This window comes from Eumetopias jubatus, unplaced genomic scaffold (genome assembly GCF_037043125.1).
Source record: "Eumetopias jubatus isolate StellerSeaLion01/CBP00866 unplaced genomic scaffold, mEumJub1_p1.0 scaffold_2, whole genome shotgun sequence".
In the NCBI taxonomy this organism is placed as follows: domain Eukaryota; kingdom Metazoa; phylum Chordata; class Mammalia; order Carnivora; family Otariidae; genus Eumetopias; species Eumetopias jubatus.
In genome coordinates, this window is record NW_028274808.1 from 20,619,906 (window position 1) to 20,635,744 (window position 15,839).

A 15,839-nucleotide genomic window follows, 5' to 3' on the forward strand; every position below is an offset into this window, starting at 1 on the left:
TTAATTCTGTTCACCAACTAGATAAATTTCTACCAAGTACCTACAGTTGTGCAGTGAAGAGAAATCAGTGAATAATATTCAATAGCATTCTTTCTACAGCTTCATGTTGCATTGCATTTATATATGTTCTTTATTTTATTATGTTATGTTAATCACCATACATTACATCATTAGTTTTTGATGTAGTGTTCCATGATTCATTATTTGTGTATAACACCCAGTGCTCCATTCAGTACTTCTTATCACATTTTTTTGTGAATTATATAGTGTACCATGTGTTTTCAACACCCATGCTAAAAACTCCCCATGCTTCTTCCTCCTTTGCCTTTCAAATTATTTCTTATGCTAACAAATACAACTAAAGTATTAGTCTATGCTAACTAACCCAAGTAAATTAATATTCGATGTTGATTTACCCAACTTTTTATTCCATTCCAGTCCCATAGGAACTGCTACCTGTTGTAAACAAGATGTGTTCATTATCTAAAGAAGATAAGATTGTCCCCCAATGGGTTCCTATCACACTTTGAACCTCCCAAATAATAGCACTGATCATCCTGTACTGAAACTGTCTTTCCACTTGTCAGCTAATTCCAGTATAACACGTCTACAGAGTAAGAAATGTGTCTATTTTATGCATCATTGCCATCCCACTACCTGGGGTAAATACTCAGCTGTTCAATGAGTGACCACAGGCGCTGTTTGTTCTTTATGCATGTCCTCTGGTTCAGACTGCTGACACCAGTACACAAAATTATCCCTCCCCACTCTGTTGCAGAGAAGCTCAACCATGCCTTACCACTCTTTGACCCCTTTCAATATCCTTTCCCAGCTGCAGTTTTCTACTCCTTGAAAGCATAACGAATCACAGGACCTCTCTTTTTCAGTGAATTCTAAAAAATAATCACCTTACAAATCATGCCAGGTGAATCTCATTAAGCTCTTCTGATGCAGTTAATACCAATTCATAAAAGAAAATGTCCTAAGTCTTGACTTTAACAATGACGAAAGATCAGGGACTTGTCTAATTCAAATCACAAAATTGGACCCCATCTCTTTTGCCACGAGCATAATGAAAGGGATTCAACTGGCTGAATGAAGGAAAACAAAAGGAAAGTTTAAGTAATGGCGTATTAAATTTGTTTGAGGGTGGGGAGAGTTTCTAATGCTATAATACAGGGATAACTTTTGAACTGGTTTTTCCCATCCTTATTAATGATTTTGGGGAGGAGAAACAAATAGCATCTTAATAACCTCTGCAGGCAAATGACAACATCCATCTGTGCAGTGTTGTTAACAGTCAGAGCTGAGAAATGAAACCAAGTAATACAGTCAGATTAGAAATGGAAGCAGGCAATAAAAATAAGATCCAGCCTAGTAAGCTAATATCTCTGTAGGGAATGTTATAAAACACCTTTCTGTAATGGAAGGAAGGTCCTTGTGAAGGTAGAATAGTAAAAGAGATATAGAACTGATATAAGAAACTAAAACAAGATTTACAATGAGTGATGACAGATTAAAAAAAAAAAACGCCAATCAATGACTGAAGTGTCGGTGGTATAAATACAAGCATCTATTCCCACTTAGAAGTGGCATGGTCATCTCAGAAAGGACCCAGTCAATCAGCATCACTGAGTTATGCTTAGTTCTCAGGACTCCTGGTGAGAAAAAGACAGACAAACAAAGTAAATTTAAGAGGCAGAAAATAATGATAAAAAAAAACTTCAAGGAATAATTTATATGGAAAGATTTGAAAGATCAGATCTGTGTCGTTTGCCTAAATGTCTTTGGAGAGATAAAATGATCTCCAGATGTCTACAGAGTATACATATTTAAGAAAACATAAAAATTCTTTACAACGCTATAGAAAACATATGAAAATAAAGAAATAGAATGAAATTGAGGGAAAAATTCATAATGTCTTTATTTGGATTTGGTAATAGTCTTTAAACAGACATGAAGCAAATTCCATCAGGGGCTAACTCTAAAGTCTTGCATTACATGAGATTTAGGGGTATTTTATGGTACAAAAGAAAATTAAGGATTCTTCCTTTTTCATAAATAACTAAGGGTACATTTCCCCACCCTTTCTTTTTGTACTAAACACCTGTGTTACCTAACCTGTGTTGAAAATGTGTGGAAAATATTTAAGCCTCCATCCACACTCTTTTTTTAAAGATTTTATTTACTTATTTGAGAGAGAGAAAGTGAGCCAGAGAAGAGAGAAAGCACAAGCCAGGGTCGGGGCTGGAGAGGTAGAGGGAGAAGCAGACTCCCTGCCAAGCAGGAAGTCCGACACAGGGCTCCATCCCAGGACCCCAGGATCATGACCTGAGCTGAAGGCAGCTTCCTAACCAGCTGAGCCACCCAGGCGCCCCTCCATTCACACTCTTAAAATGGAACATATAACTCTTCTGTCTAAATATTTGTCAGTTGGGACCTCTTCAAGTCTTGATAATAAGGTTGGCATTGATGTTAATACATCCAATTTCCAACAAGCCAGGGGGTTACTAAGTCAGATAGAGAATTTACTGTATAGAACAAATAAAACTCAGACTAGAGAGACAAAGAGTACAGGTAAAAATTCCCAGGTTTTTTCATTAAATTCTGCTTTACCCTAACTTTTTGACCCAAAGCCATGCAATGTGCAATATGGCCCTAATCTTTAATACTTGTATGCACTGAAGACATAACTAAAATAGATTCTAATAAAACCAGGTTTAATTTATGTGTCAAAATCTTATTTTTATACCTCCTAAAGTATAGGACCCAGTTCCTATTGTGAAGACATTTGTAGTCTTCTCACCTCTAATGATAGGGTAATATTAAGCAGAATCTTGGAAAAAGAGTGGAAGTGAGCAATGGTGATATCTGGTGGAAGAGCATTCCAGGCAAAGAGCACCACAAGTGCCCCCTGAGGCAGACACATATCTTTGGTATCTTTGAGGATTGCAGTGAGAGAGGGGAACATGATTGAACTTGAGATCAGGAAAGTGTCAGGGAACAAGATGATTTAAGGCTTTGTCAGCTGTGGCAAGATATTGGCTTTTACTTTGATCTGGAGAAACACTGGAAGGTTTTAAAAAGATGAAAAACATGATCTGTCTTATGTTTTAAAAGGCTTTCTCCAGCTGCTCAGTGAAGAATAAAATGCAGGGGGCAAGAATGAATAAATGAGAAACCAGTCAAGAAGTTGCTATAAAGGGGCGCCTGGGTGGCTCAGTCAGTTAAGCACCCAACTCTTGATTTCAGCTCAGGTCATAATCTCAGGGTCCTGGGATGGTACCCTGCATCAGGCTCCATGCTCTAGGTGGGGAGTCTGCTTGAGATTCTCTTTCCTTCTCCTTCTGCCCCTCCCCCAGCTCTCACACACACACACACACACACACACACACACACACACTGTCTCTCTCTCTCTCTCTCTCTCTCTCTCTCTCTCTCAAATAAATAAATAAATCTAAAAACAAGAAGCTGCTATAATAATGCGGGAAAACAATGATGTAAAATGCAGTACAGTGAACTCAGTGGACGTGGTGAGAAGATTCTGAATGTAGTTTGACAGTGTTTGTTGACTGGAGTGTAAGAAACAAAGAGGACTCAGGGTGAGTTTTCTGGCCTGGCAACTGGTATCCTGGAGCTGACATTTGCTGAGATGGGGTAAGTGAAGGGCAGCACAGGCGTGAGGCCTAGGTTAGGAGTGGGGGACCAAGAATTCTCTCATGGAAGTATAATGTTTGAGTTGTCTATTAGTCTTCCAAGTGGTTATAAATAGTAGACAGTTGGAGATATGAGTGTGGAGTTCAAGGGAATAGTCAGAGCTGGACATCTCCATTTGTGAACCTCCAGTACGTAGATGATATTTAATGCCATCAGGCCCACCATGGTGGCTGAGGGCTGAGACCTATGATACTCCCATGAAAAGATGAATGAATTTGAATCTATAGAAATGATGATAAAATAGTCAAACACTGATACTCTGCTCAGTTCACAGTAAAACAAAATTCCTATTTTATCACGTGTCAAATGCCACTGAATGGCATTTAAAGTTCAGAATTTTAGCAGGGATCACAAATATCCTAAGAAAGTTTAAAGCCTAAGCTCAGATTGCTGGCCAAGACACTGCCTTTTATAATTTTTTATAATTATAAAAAATTATAGCAAAAATGTTTATGGATCACTAAGTAATGTTGCAACACACTCAATGTAGAGCCATTTTGTCTACTGGACCACTGTCATGGACCTATAGCAACAAAATAGTTAGATTAGAAATACAATCTGGGGAGACTGAAAAATAATTGAGAGGATAAGTAGATATGAAGCTTACAAGTAACACAGTCAACCAGAATCTGCCTGATAAGCCTGAGGCAGTCCCAATGGCAACAAGGCAAGTAGGCAAAACAAAAATCAGGAGTGCACAAATACCAGAAAACACAATAGGTTGGGGGTCCAAAGTTCTATAAAACAGCCAGGTACCAGTCAGTCAACTAAAGTTTAAACAAGGGGGGAGTTGGCCAAAGGGTAGAGAGAAAGGCATGAAGGTCTGCAACAGGTAAGAGGCTGGTGCAAGTTATTTGATTAGTTTGGAGAGTAAGGTGCTTTTCTGAGACTAAGAAAATAATTGGGAGCCAGAACATGGAGGACTATCTATACCATATTAAAGAGTTACCACTTGATTCTGTATGTGCTGAGGACCTGTGCAAGTTTCTTAGCAAGTGAGTGGCATCATCAGGTTGCATCACATTTCAGAAAAAATAAATATAAATTGGTGAGAGACAGAGGCAGGGAGACCAGGTGGAATTCCTTACAAGAAATAATAAGTTTCTAAATTACACAGTAGACTTAAAAAGGCAGAACAAACAGAAACTAGAAGGGAGAGACACAGGAGGGGAGATGGAAGGTAGGAGACTCATAGCTTTCTGACCTGAACATCCAAGGTAGAAGTAATAGGGGCTACAAGAATAAAAGAAATAGTCCCAGGGATGAGGGGTAGGATGAATTGAGTTCCATTTTGCACAGAAGGAGGGGGAGAAAATTCTGGTAATTCATTTTGATTGTTTAAGCAAAAAAAAGAAAGGAAAGAAAAAAATGGAGCCGAACATTATCAAAGTGACAAGAGTATTTTACAATGTTGACGTATAGAAAACAGGCCCAAGAAAGCAAAACATTTCATGTTTCTCTTCTGTTTAACAAAAAAGAAATTTTCTTTTCTGTTAAAGTTTGTGGTAACCTATTGTTTCAATTAATAAAGGTAGGCAGGATAAGTATGGATTTTAAAATACAAATAAAATTAGTTGCCTCTTTGGAAAAGATGAGTCAGTATTTCCTGTGGTCTTAAATCATCCCTTAAAATGATGGGCTCTGAGACAAATGCGATCCTATTTATTTATGTAGCCTTTTCCTTGATAGAGTAAAAATTTACACAAAATCTTACATCGCAAAGACACTAATACACTCTATTGCTAATCTGCAGTACACTAAACGTACAAATCAAGGGAATTTTAAAACCAGTCATGCCCTTCTAATGGGAAAAATTATTCCAAAATTCTTCTGCATGCTTTAGAAAAATTTCACAATTAAAATCCCCATACTTTCTAAAATCATCTAATATTTAATAAAGCATATCTATAATACTAACAATTACCTAACAGTTTATAAGGTTTATAACAGTTTATAAAACGTTTTCATTACTGCACCACATTTAAGAGAAGTCTGCATAGTCACCCATGTGAGAAAACAATAGCTTTGTAGGACTGCATTTGTTAGTGCAACTCACAAAGTTTGGACTATTTCTGACCCGTGATACAGGTTTAAGCCTGGGAATTGTTATTTGTTATCATTTTGTCCATAAATAAATCACAGAAGGAAAACCATCCCCCCGGAAGCTTTGGGGTAGCATAAGGTTCCAGTGCCACAGGCAAAGGGTTGTAATTTAGTTCAATCATGCATTTGTTATGAGAACTCTGACAAGCTTCAGCTCTACAAGTAAACTTGGCAACACAGAGAAATTCTGTGAAAAAAGATACTGCGCACAAAGGATCACTCCTCTCTTCTCATTCTGAGATAGAAAATGTGAGTTCCCCAAGAGCTGATCTCTGAAGAGCAAATGAAATAGAAATTCCAAACGAGTACCTAGGAAGAACATGTAGCTAACAAAATGCCTCTTCTGTTGGCCTCATAAAATCAAGGTCTTTAGAGTTTCATAAAATCCAACTCATTCTTTAGGCAAACTCAAACAGCACCTCCTCCATGACACCCTCCCTGTTCCTCCCACCAGACACACTTGTTGACCACACCGCCTCTCCAGAACACATGGTACTTTTTACACTTAGACAGTAACTGAATGCCTATGGTCAGGGATTCTCCAACCCATTTTGTGACTCCCACTACAATTTTCCTGCACCAGGCACACAGGAGATGCTCATAAACGTTGGTGGAACACTTTGAAACCCTGGAAAGCTAAGTAGTCATTCCAACATGGCTAATAATTTTTCAAAACATTTTGGAAGTTCTTTTGGAACTGATTTTTCAGATTTTTAAAATATTTCCAGTGATATCAGGTCTTGCCCTTCAAGTTAGATCTTACTTTATTTTAAGAAACTGTCAAAAGTCATGCAAAATCAAGCCTGTAGCTCTGTACATTCTTCTTTCCCCCTTGATGCTAAAGAATAGTCCCTTTCTCTGCCCAGGGCAACCATTCCACAAATAAATGTGTTCAATGAATGAAAAAGTGAGTAAGTGAAGTAAGTGGGAGATCAAATTGTATAAGGGTATATTTATCCAAAAATAAGAGATGTGATTATCAAACTGCTATAATCAGGCTCTATCCTAACCTTGGCAACCCATGGCTTTGACAATGAAGAGGAAAAAGGACCAAGTCCCTACCTGCCCCTGGTACTCTAAAACTTTCCCATTTGCCCAAAGAAGATGCCCTTGCAGATGAGAAATTATGGTACAGAGACCTGATCAGAAATATGGGAAGATGGGGTGCCTGGGTGGCTCAGTTGGTTGAGCATCCAACTCTTGGTTTCAGCTCAGGTCATGATCTCTTGGGTCATGGGATAGAGCCCCACATCAGGCTCCGCGCTCAGTGGGGAGTCTGCTTGGATTCTCTCCCTCTGCCCCCCCTCTAAAATAAATTTAAAAATCTTTAAAAAGAAAAAAAGTATGGGGAGAATTTGAACTGCCCATGAATTTGACTGGGACAGAAGAAATTAATCTAGGCTTAACAGGAAACGGAACTTACTGGACTCTTGACAAGGCAGTAACTGCCATCCCTCTTTTATATCTGCTATTTCCTCAGGCTCCAAATAACTCAGCACTAGAAATAGAAATACCTTGACCAGAGACCTCAGTCTAATACCTAAGTGGCCTTCAAAATCATCACTTCCCACTCTTCTGATCTACCTCACTTTCCTCCTAGGCTTTACAGGGGCCTCCAGCATCGTAGTTAGCATTCCCTGGTTCCCTAACACCCAAGTCTAGCTCCTCATTTTCTAGTAAACAACAAGCTTGATTGTGTGTCTAACCTCTGAGAGGTCAGACCTCATAGTAAGCCTTGATGAGAAATCAGGGGCAGGGAAGAGGGAAGGAGGGAAAGAATACACTGTACTAGATTCATACACATGATCACATTTCATCCACACAACAACCCTATAAAGTATGTGTTGTTGTAACAGAAAACTGAGGCTCAAGAAGCTTAAATAACTCTTCTAAAATCTTATATCTGCACTGAGAGCAGAGCCTGAATTCTAGACAGTTATGAGACCCTGAAGTCCGTGTTAGTCCCACTATATGTGACCCTAAAATGCAAACCAGTAAGATCAACTTCATCATTGGACTTATCACTAGCTTTGAAGACCAATTCAAAAGAAGAATCTTCAAAATGCCTTTTGAGCAATTATAGTATCATCAGAATAAGTTGATAAATTTCCAGGGTAACTATTTGAAAGTCATTTGAGTTTTTTCTCCATATATGGAATCTGAGTAAGAAAAAAGGGACCTAAAAGGATGGGAACACGGGGCTGAACCTACACGTGTCAACCAGAGCAAATAATGTTAGAATTTTCTCTCTCTTTTTCCAGACAAATCCAGTAAAGATGTCTGTATCTGTTATCTAAAATCAACTTGGAAAGTTTACCCCCTCCCACCTTAAGTGACTTTGAATAGAGAACATAATTCAACTTTAGTACTGACAGCAAAGTTATTTCTTTCAATGTTTTTATAATATCATTCAAAGCAAGTTTTTTTTATTTTATCCTTGGCAACTATAAGCAGAATGTCAACAATGTTCAACATATTAGCTATATTAGAGAGAAAGCACAATGAAACTCTAAAGACCTTGATTACTGGGGCAATGAAAAATTCATGCTCTGCTCTAGTGGAGCAAAGCTTTGGCAGGGTTAGTGAGACGCCTTCAAAGTATACCAATGAATTTTCCAACCTGCTGTTTCAGATAAATGGTTTTCATTTTTCTGTTTGCTTGTGTTTGATAAAGTTACCGGATTGATTCAAGTTGTTTGCAACGCCTTGAAGGCAAACGATGTTACAGCATCCAGTGTCCTCATGACTCACTATTGCTTTTCTTTCTTTTTTTTTTTTTTTTGCCTTTATTTCTGTTTTATTTTTGCATTTGGCAAATATATCCTATATAGGTCAAATTTCTACATTTCTGCATCCTGGCTGCCTTAAGGCACATATTGAGATATCAGAAGAAGAAAGGAATGTATAACAACATTAAATCATGAAATGTTAGAGCTTAAAGGTCACTATGTTCAGCCCTGTCACTTTACTACATCTAAGAGACAAGAAATGACTTGCCTAAGGTCACACAGTGAAATAGTAATTCTTTTATGTCATTATTCTTCCTCAGAAACATTTTGATGTCTTCAGCATTATTGACATCTCCTTGGAAAGAGAATAATTTTTTAAAATGAAATCTTTTCTCCCAAGAGCCAGTGCCATATATCCTAGGCTTCCTGATGGAAATGGTAGAAATGACGCAGTGGAGGGAAACCAGAAAAGGAGTGTGGGCTCACCATGTGTGCATGTGCATCAGCACACTACAGATGTGCCATTCAATTAGCTAATCCCATAACAGCAAAGATGCACCTCACCAGGTCAGTTTCTTCAGATTAAATATTGAGTCACAGTCTTCAAATAATTATTTCTTGCTCATCTACTTCATGCCAACAGTGTGCTAGGCTCTGTAAAGAAATAAATTTTTTTAAAAAGATGTGTTTATTTATTTTACAGAGAGAGAGAGAGAGAAGGACGGGGGGGGTGGACAGAGGGGAGAGGAAGAAAGAGTCTTCGGCAGGCTCCACATGGAGCGCAGATTCCAACGCAGGGCTCAATCTCATGACCCTGAGATCACTATTGCTTTTTCAAGGAAGGTTCTGGTCATAATACCTGAGATAGCAACAGAAAATATTCCACTTTTTATCCTATATTAATTTTGCTCTGGAATAAATAAATATAATTACCAAAAATGACCAATGAGGATTCCATGTTGGTGCTTATGCATGTTCTTTAACCTGTAAGTGGACCACAGGAATAATCCATGATTCCAAGGCCTCAGGCCACAGCAGGACATGTATCAAAATACTGATTCTCAACTTGGAGCTGAGAATTCTAATAAGAATTCTATTTTCTCCATAATCATAAAATAGTATTATCATGGTCTGAGTTTTACATCCCTCCCCCAAATTTATAAGTTGAAAACCTAATCCCTAATGTGATGGTACTTTGAGGTGGGGCCTTTTGGAGGTGATTAGAACATGAAGGTGGAGACTCCATGAATGGGATTCATGCCCTTATAAAAGAGACCCCAGAGAGCTCAGTCACCCCTTTCAGTATGTGAGGACACGGTGAGAATGCAGGCCTTCACCAGACTCTGAATCGGCTGGCACCAGATTCAGAGTTTCCAGCCTCCAGAACTGTTAGAAATAAATATTTATTGTTTATAAACCACCCAGTTTATGGTATTTTTATTATAGCAGCTCAAACAAATTAAGACAAGTACCAAGAAAAATGTTTTGACCTCTTAAAATATAGATCTTTGGAAAGTAAATCCTTCTACTCTTCACATAAACAAATTGAACACTTTGAAGTAAAATTTATCCCTGGAACCTTCACTCTACCTTTATCCAGAGTTGACAGAATGGTGCATGAAGTTTTGTGGCTTTGACAGGTTTAGATACAAACATCTAAACCCATTGTTTCACGCTAATCAGAATACCAGCCATAGAAATCTCAAACGGGAAGACCATTTCTGAAGATACCTGGTCTTCTTCTGGATTGCAAATTTCAACTTTCTCATCACTGTGCCCAAGCTAGGAAAGCTATACTTCTCACACAAAGATGTTTTCTTCTGAATAATGACCTCACTGCTACCCTCCAAACACAAAACAAAACATAACAAAACAAATGAAAACAAAAAACCAACAGAAAACTGAGAGCATTGCTCCCTTCCTCTCTTTAGGCTGACTTCTGAAAAATGAAAGGTAAGAAATCAGAAAAGGAAATACTTGGCACTTGCACATTCAATATCTAACACTGTGCAAACAGAGTAGAAGAGTTATAGAACAATGAAGGGTAAAATGGTTCCTTTGCCTCAGGAGTTTAAAAACCAAAGTTAGAAACTAATATAAAAATTTTGAATATATTCCAAATAAAGGGCAAAAACAAACTTGAGGGAAAAGATGAGAAACCAGAACTTGGACAAGTATTTCAGTGTGGACAAAGCAGTTCTACTGTGAGAGATCTCTGGAGCTTTTCAGTGTCCTGTACAGACTCTACTACATGGCCTTTTCCCCTCACTGGAGAACCCTCCACACCATGTCAGTCTCTTTTCCCAAACTCTTCCACCTAATTCATCAAACAGAATATACAGAATGCTTAGTAGGAGCATTGTTTTAAGCAATGAAAATGCAGCAATGATATAAAACAAAATATTTAAAAATATATACAACAAAAGTATTTACCCTCATTCAGATTACATTTTAGTAGGTGAAGACGGACCATCAATAAAATAAATATGTAAAATACATAATATTCTAGAAGGTGATAAGGGGTACAGAGAAAAACTAAGCCAGGAAAAGGGATAAGGAATGCTGGGAATGAATATAGGATGAATATAGGAATGAATATAGAAAATAGGATGGTCAAGGAAGGTAGAGTAGGCAGAATAATGGCCCTCAAATATGTCTGCATCCGGTATGAAAAAAGCGAATTCGCAAGTGTGATTAAGTTAAGGATCATGAGATAGAGAGATTATCAGGGATTCTGGGTGGGTTCAGTGTAATCACAAGTGTCCTTATAAGGGAAAGAGGTAGGTAGCAGATTCAGAGACAGGAGATATGACAGTAGAGGTTGGAGTGACAATAAGCCATGGAATGTGAGCATCCTCTAGAAGCTGGAAAAGGTAAGGAAATGGATTTTTACCAAGAGAAAATGTGTGTTCTTTTAAGTCACTGAATTTTTGCTAATTGGTTACAGCAGTAATAAGCAACTAAAACATAATGTCACTGAGATTACATTTGAGCAGACTTGAAGGTGGTGAGGGAACCGCTCTGCAGATATCTGGGGGAAGGGTGAAAACAGCAGAAGAATGCCCTCAGCAGAAGCATGCCTAGCCATATGCATGAAACACAGCAACAACAGGAGTGCGGTGAACAGGAGGAGGCAGAAAGGGTAGGTTGGGTCAGCTCATTTGGGGCCTTATCAGCCACTGCAAGCACTTTGGCCTACTCTGAGTGAGATAGGGAGTTTAGGAGGGCCTATGAATATTTATAGGAATTCTGAATACTTACAGTTAGAATAAAAGTGATGTGCTATTAAACCAATGGGGGCAGGAGCGTAGATGGATTCGTAGCATTTGCTGATTTCTCTGATGTAAACACTCTCACCATGCTTGACTTCAAACTGCCAATAGTTTAATAACCAACTCATGAAATTCCTAAGTATTTAATTATCAGATTCAGTATGACATTGCTCATATGATCCCCACTTGTCAATTCCACACTATATTCCATCTGGGCCAAGCAATTTAGGAGTCAACTGGTGACAAAATATATAAGAAAGGACTCAATAAAAATCAGCGAGAAGATACCTGAGTTTGACAGATGCCAGATTCTAGAATCTAATTTCTCCTCATCTGCTCTACTTGGTGATTAAATGTTGATTTAAAAAGAAGCACTTCTAGTCCCGTATCAGAATGTTGCCACCAAATAAATAGAAGACAAACTTTAACTATATTCAGTCTTGTCTATTTTTCATTATGTTCAACAGAAACATTATCAGAGACTAGCTTCATGAAAGGAGATATTGGGTAAAAAAAAAATGTTAATATATATTGGATCAATCAAAGGGGAAAAAGTAGATGGATAGGAAAGAAGGCAGTCTTGATGAAACCAGTGAAGAAGCTAAACTTAGGAAGCCCTAGAGATAAAGGAGCTCTGACATAAAAGTATACAATCTTAGAGTTTCAAAAGACTGCCTTGTCTTCCACTATATTTTACACTGTATTTTATATACACTGAAAGGTATGTCAAATGCTGACATCATATGTAGATTATGTCCTAGGAAAACATGATCAAGATGGCTCATAGTGACATTTCTGTTACAGGAAGAGTCATCACCATTCTTTCTCTGGCATTGGAAGCCAATATGGAGTTAATCACAATTCCTGAATTAATGTAACTTAATACAGCCCAGTACCCTCCCTTAAAACTTGCTTCTTCATTCAAGGGATAGATATACTATACCAAAGCAATCTACATATTCAATGCAATCTCCATCAAAATACCAACAGCATTTTTCGCAGAACTAGAACAAACAATATTGAAATTTGTATGGAGTCACAAAAGACCCCAAATAGCCAAAGCAATCTTGAAAAAGAAAAGCGAAGCTGGAGGCATCACAATTCTGGACTTCAAGTTATATTACAAAGCTGTAGCGAGCCAAACAGTATGGTACTGGCACAAAAATGGACACAGAGATCAATGGAACAGAATAGAAAACCCAGAAATGAACCCACAGCTGTTTGGTCAATTAATCTTCAACAAAACAAGAGATAATATTCAATGGGAAAAAGACAGTCTCCTCAACAAATGATGTTGGGAAAACTTGTTAGCTACATGCAAAAGAATGAAACTGGACCACTTTCTCACACCATACACAGAGATACATTCAAAATGGATTAAAGAACTAAATGTAAGACATGAAACCCTAAAAATCCTAGAAGAGAGCACAGGCAGTAACTTCTTTGACATTGGCAGTAGCAACTTCTTTCTAGATATGTCTTCCTGAGGCAGGGGAAACAAAAAGCAAAATTAAACTACTGGGACTTCATTAAAATAAAAAGCTTTTGGACAGCAAAGAAAACAACAAAACTGAAAGGCAATCTACAGAATGAGAGTAGATATTTGCAAATGACATAACCGATAAAGGGTTAGTATCCAAAATATATAAAGAACTTATAAAACTCAACACCCAAAAAACAAATAATCCAGTTAATAAATGGACAGAAGACAAGAATAGGCATTTTTCCAAAGAAGACATACAGATAACCAACAGACTCATGAAAAGACGCTCAACATCACTCATCATCAGGAGAATGCAAATTAAAACTACAATGAGGTATCACTCACACCTGTCAGAATGGCTAGAATCAACAACACAAGAAACAACAGACATTGGCAAGGATGTGGAGAAAGGGGAACCCTCTTGCACTGTTGGTAGGAATGCAAACTGGTGCAGCCACTCTGGAGAACAGTATGGAGTTTCCTCAAAAAGTTAAAAATAGAACTACCCCACAATTCAGCAATTGCACTGCTAAGTGTTTGCCCAAAGAATATAAAAATACTAATTCAAAGGGATACATGCACCTCAATGTTTATAGCAGCATAATCTACAATAGCCAAACTATGGAAATAGCCTAAGTGTCCATTGACTAATGAATGGATAAAAAAAGAGATGATATATATGATGGAATATTACTCAGCCATAAAAAAGAATGCAATCTTGGGGCGCCCGGGTGGCTCAGTTGGTTAAGTGACTGCCTTCGGCTCAGGTCATGATCCTGGAGTCCCAGGATCGAGTCCCACATCGGGCTCCCTGCTCAGCAGGGAGTCTGCTTCTCCCTCTGACCCTCTTCCCTCTCGTGCTCTCTATCTCTCATTCTCTCTCTCTCAAATAAATAAAATTTAAAAATCTTAAAAAAAAAAGAATGAAATCTTGCCATTTGCAACAACATAGATGGAGCTAGAGAGTATTATACTAAGTGAAATAAGTCAAAGAAAGACAAATACCGTATGATTTCAGTCATATGTGGAATTTAAGAAACAAAACAAGTGAGCAAAAGGAAAAAGAGAGAGAGAGAGAGGCAAACCAAGAAACATATTCTTAACTATAGAGAACAAACTGATAGGTTACCAGTAGGGATGTGGGTAGGGGATGGATGAAATAGGTGATGGGGATTAAGGAGCGCATCTGTGATGAGCACCAGGTGTTGTACGGACGTGTTGGATCACTATACTGTACACCTGGAACTAATATAACCCCACATGTTAACTAATTGGAATTTAAATAAAAGCTTTTCATTCTTTTTTATGGCTGAATAATATTCCTTTGTGTATATATACCACCTGTTGTTTATTCATTTACCCATCAGTGGACATTTGGGTTATTTCTACATTTTGCTTATTGTGAATAATGCTGCTCTGAACATGGGTGTGCAATATCTATTTGAATCCCTGCTTTCAGTTCCTTTACATATCTATCGATCTATGAGTGGAATTGGTGAATTATATGGTAATTCTATGCTTTACTTTTTCAGGAACCAGCATACTATTTTCCACAGCAGCTCCACCATTTTACATTCTCACTAGCCAAGCACAGGGTTCCAATTTCTCCATATCCTTGCTAACATTCGTTGTTTTCTGTTTTTTTTTTAATAATAGCCATCCTAATGAGTATAAAACGTGTTTTATTTTAATGTCCCTCCTGTGATTCTAATGTGTAACCAGGAAAAAAAAAAAGCATGGGTCTGAGGCTCAATTTTTCATCTGGGTAAAATGAAAAATAAAACCCATCTTGAAGGGTTGATGTGATGATTAAATGACTGCCCAATAAAAAAACAATCAACAAATGTTGGTCCCTCTCTCATCCCCTTAGATCTCTACTAAACTTCCTCTCTCAGTGTCCAGGAAAACTGTGAAGATTTAAACTATGTAGATTTGACATAGGGCTGATTTTAACTTCTGTTTTGCTTTACCTGTAGATCTTGCAACAGATGTCAGATGTGTCCTCGATTACATCTAAATAGCACTATACCTGCACCCAGCTTTCCTTTCAAATTAAGTACTCATCAGTTCTATTATTAAACAAACAAGGAGCAGCTGTAATGCTCAGGGAACCAATGGGATTACACTTTAAAATTATAGCTCTGCCAAGAGTTTTAGTTTATTGAATAACTCCAAGTTGTCCAGTTAAATTAATAGAATACTCTGGTACCATAAAATCCTGAAATACTTGGAAAATAGAGGCAACAAAATATTTTGTAAGTAAAGCATACATGTATGACACCTTAGAAATGCTTTCAGAAATAAGCAATGAAGTTGTTTATTTTTAATTAGTGTGTTTTCTTTCATCTCTCAGTCGTAACCATGGCTTACTTCATTGGTTGAACACTCATTGCACATCCTTTGTGAAATGCTGAAGACCTGCAATAATCTTATTACTGGGCATCTGACAGAAAGCCCCAAAAACCACAAACCAATCAGTCAACAATTTAATATCTAAGGTGTCTGCAACAAAACACTGAACAATTGACTTGCAAC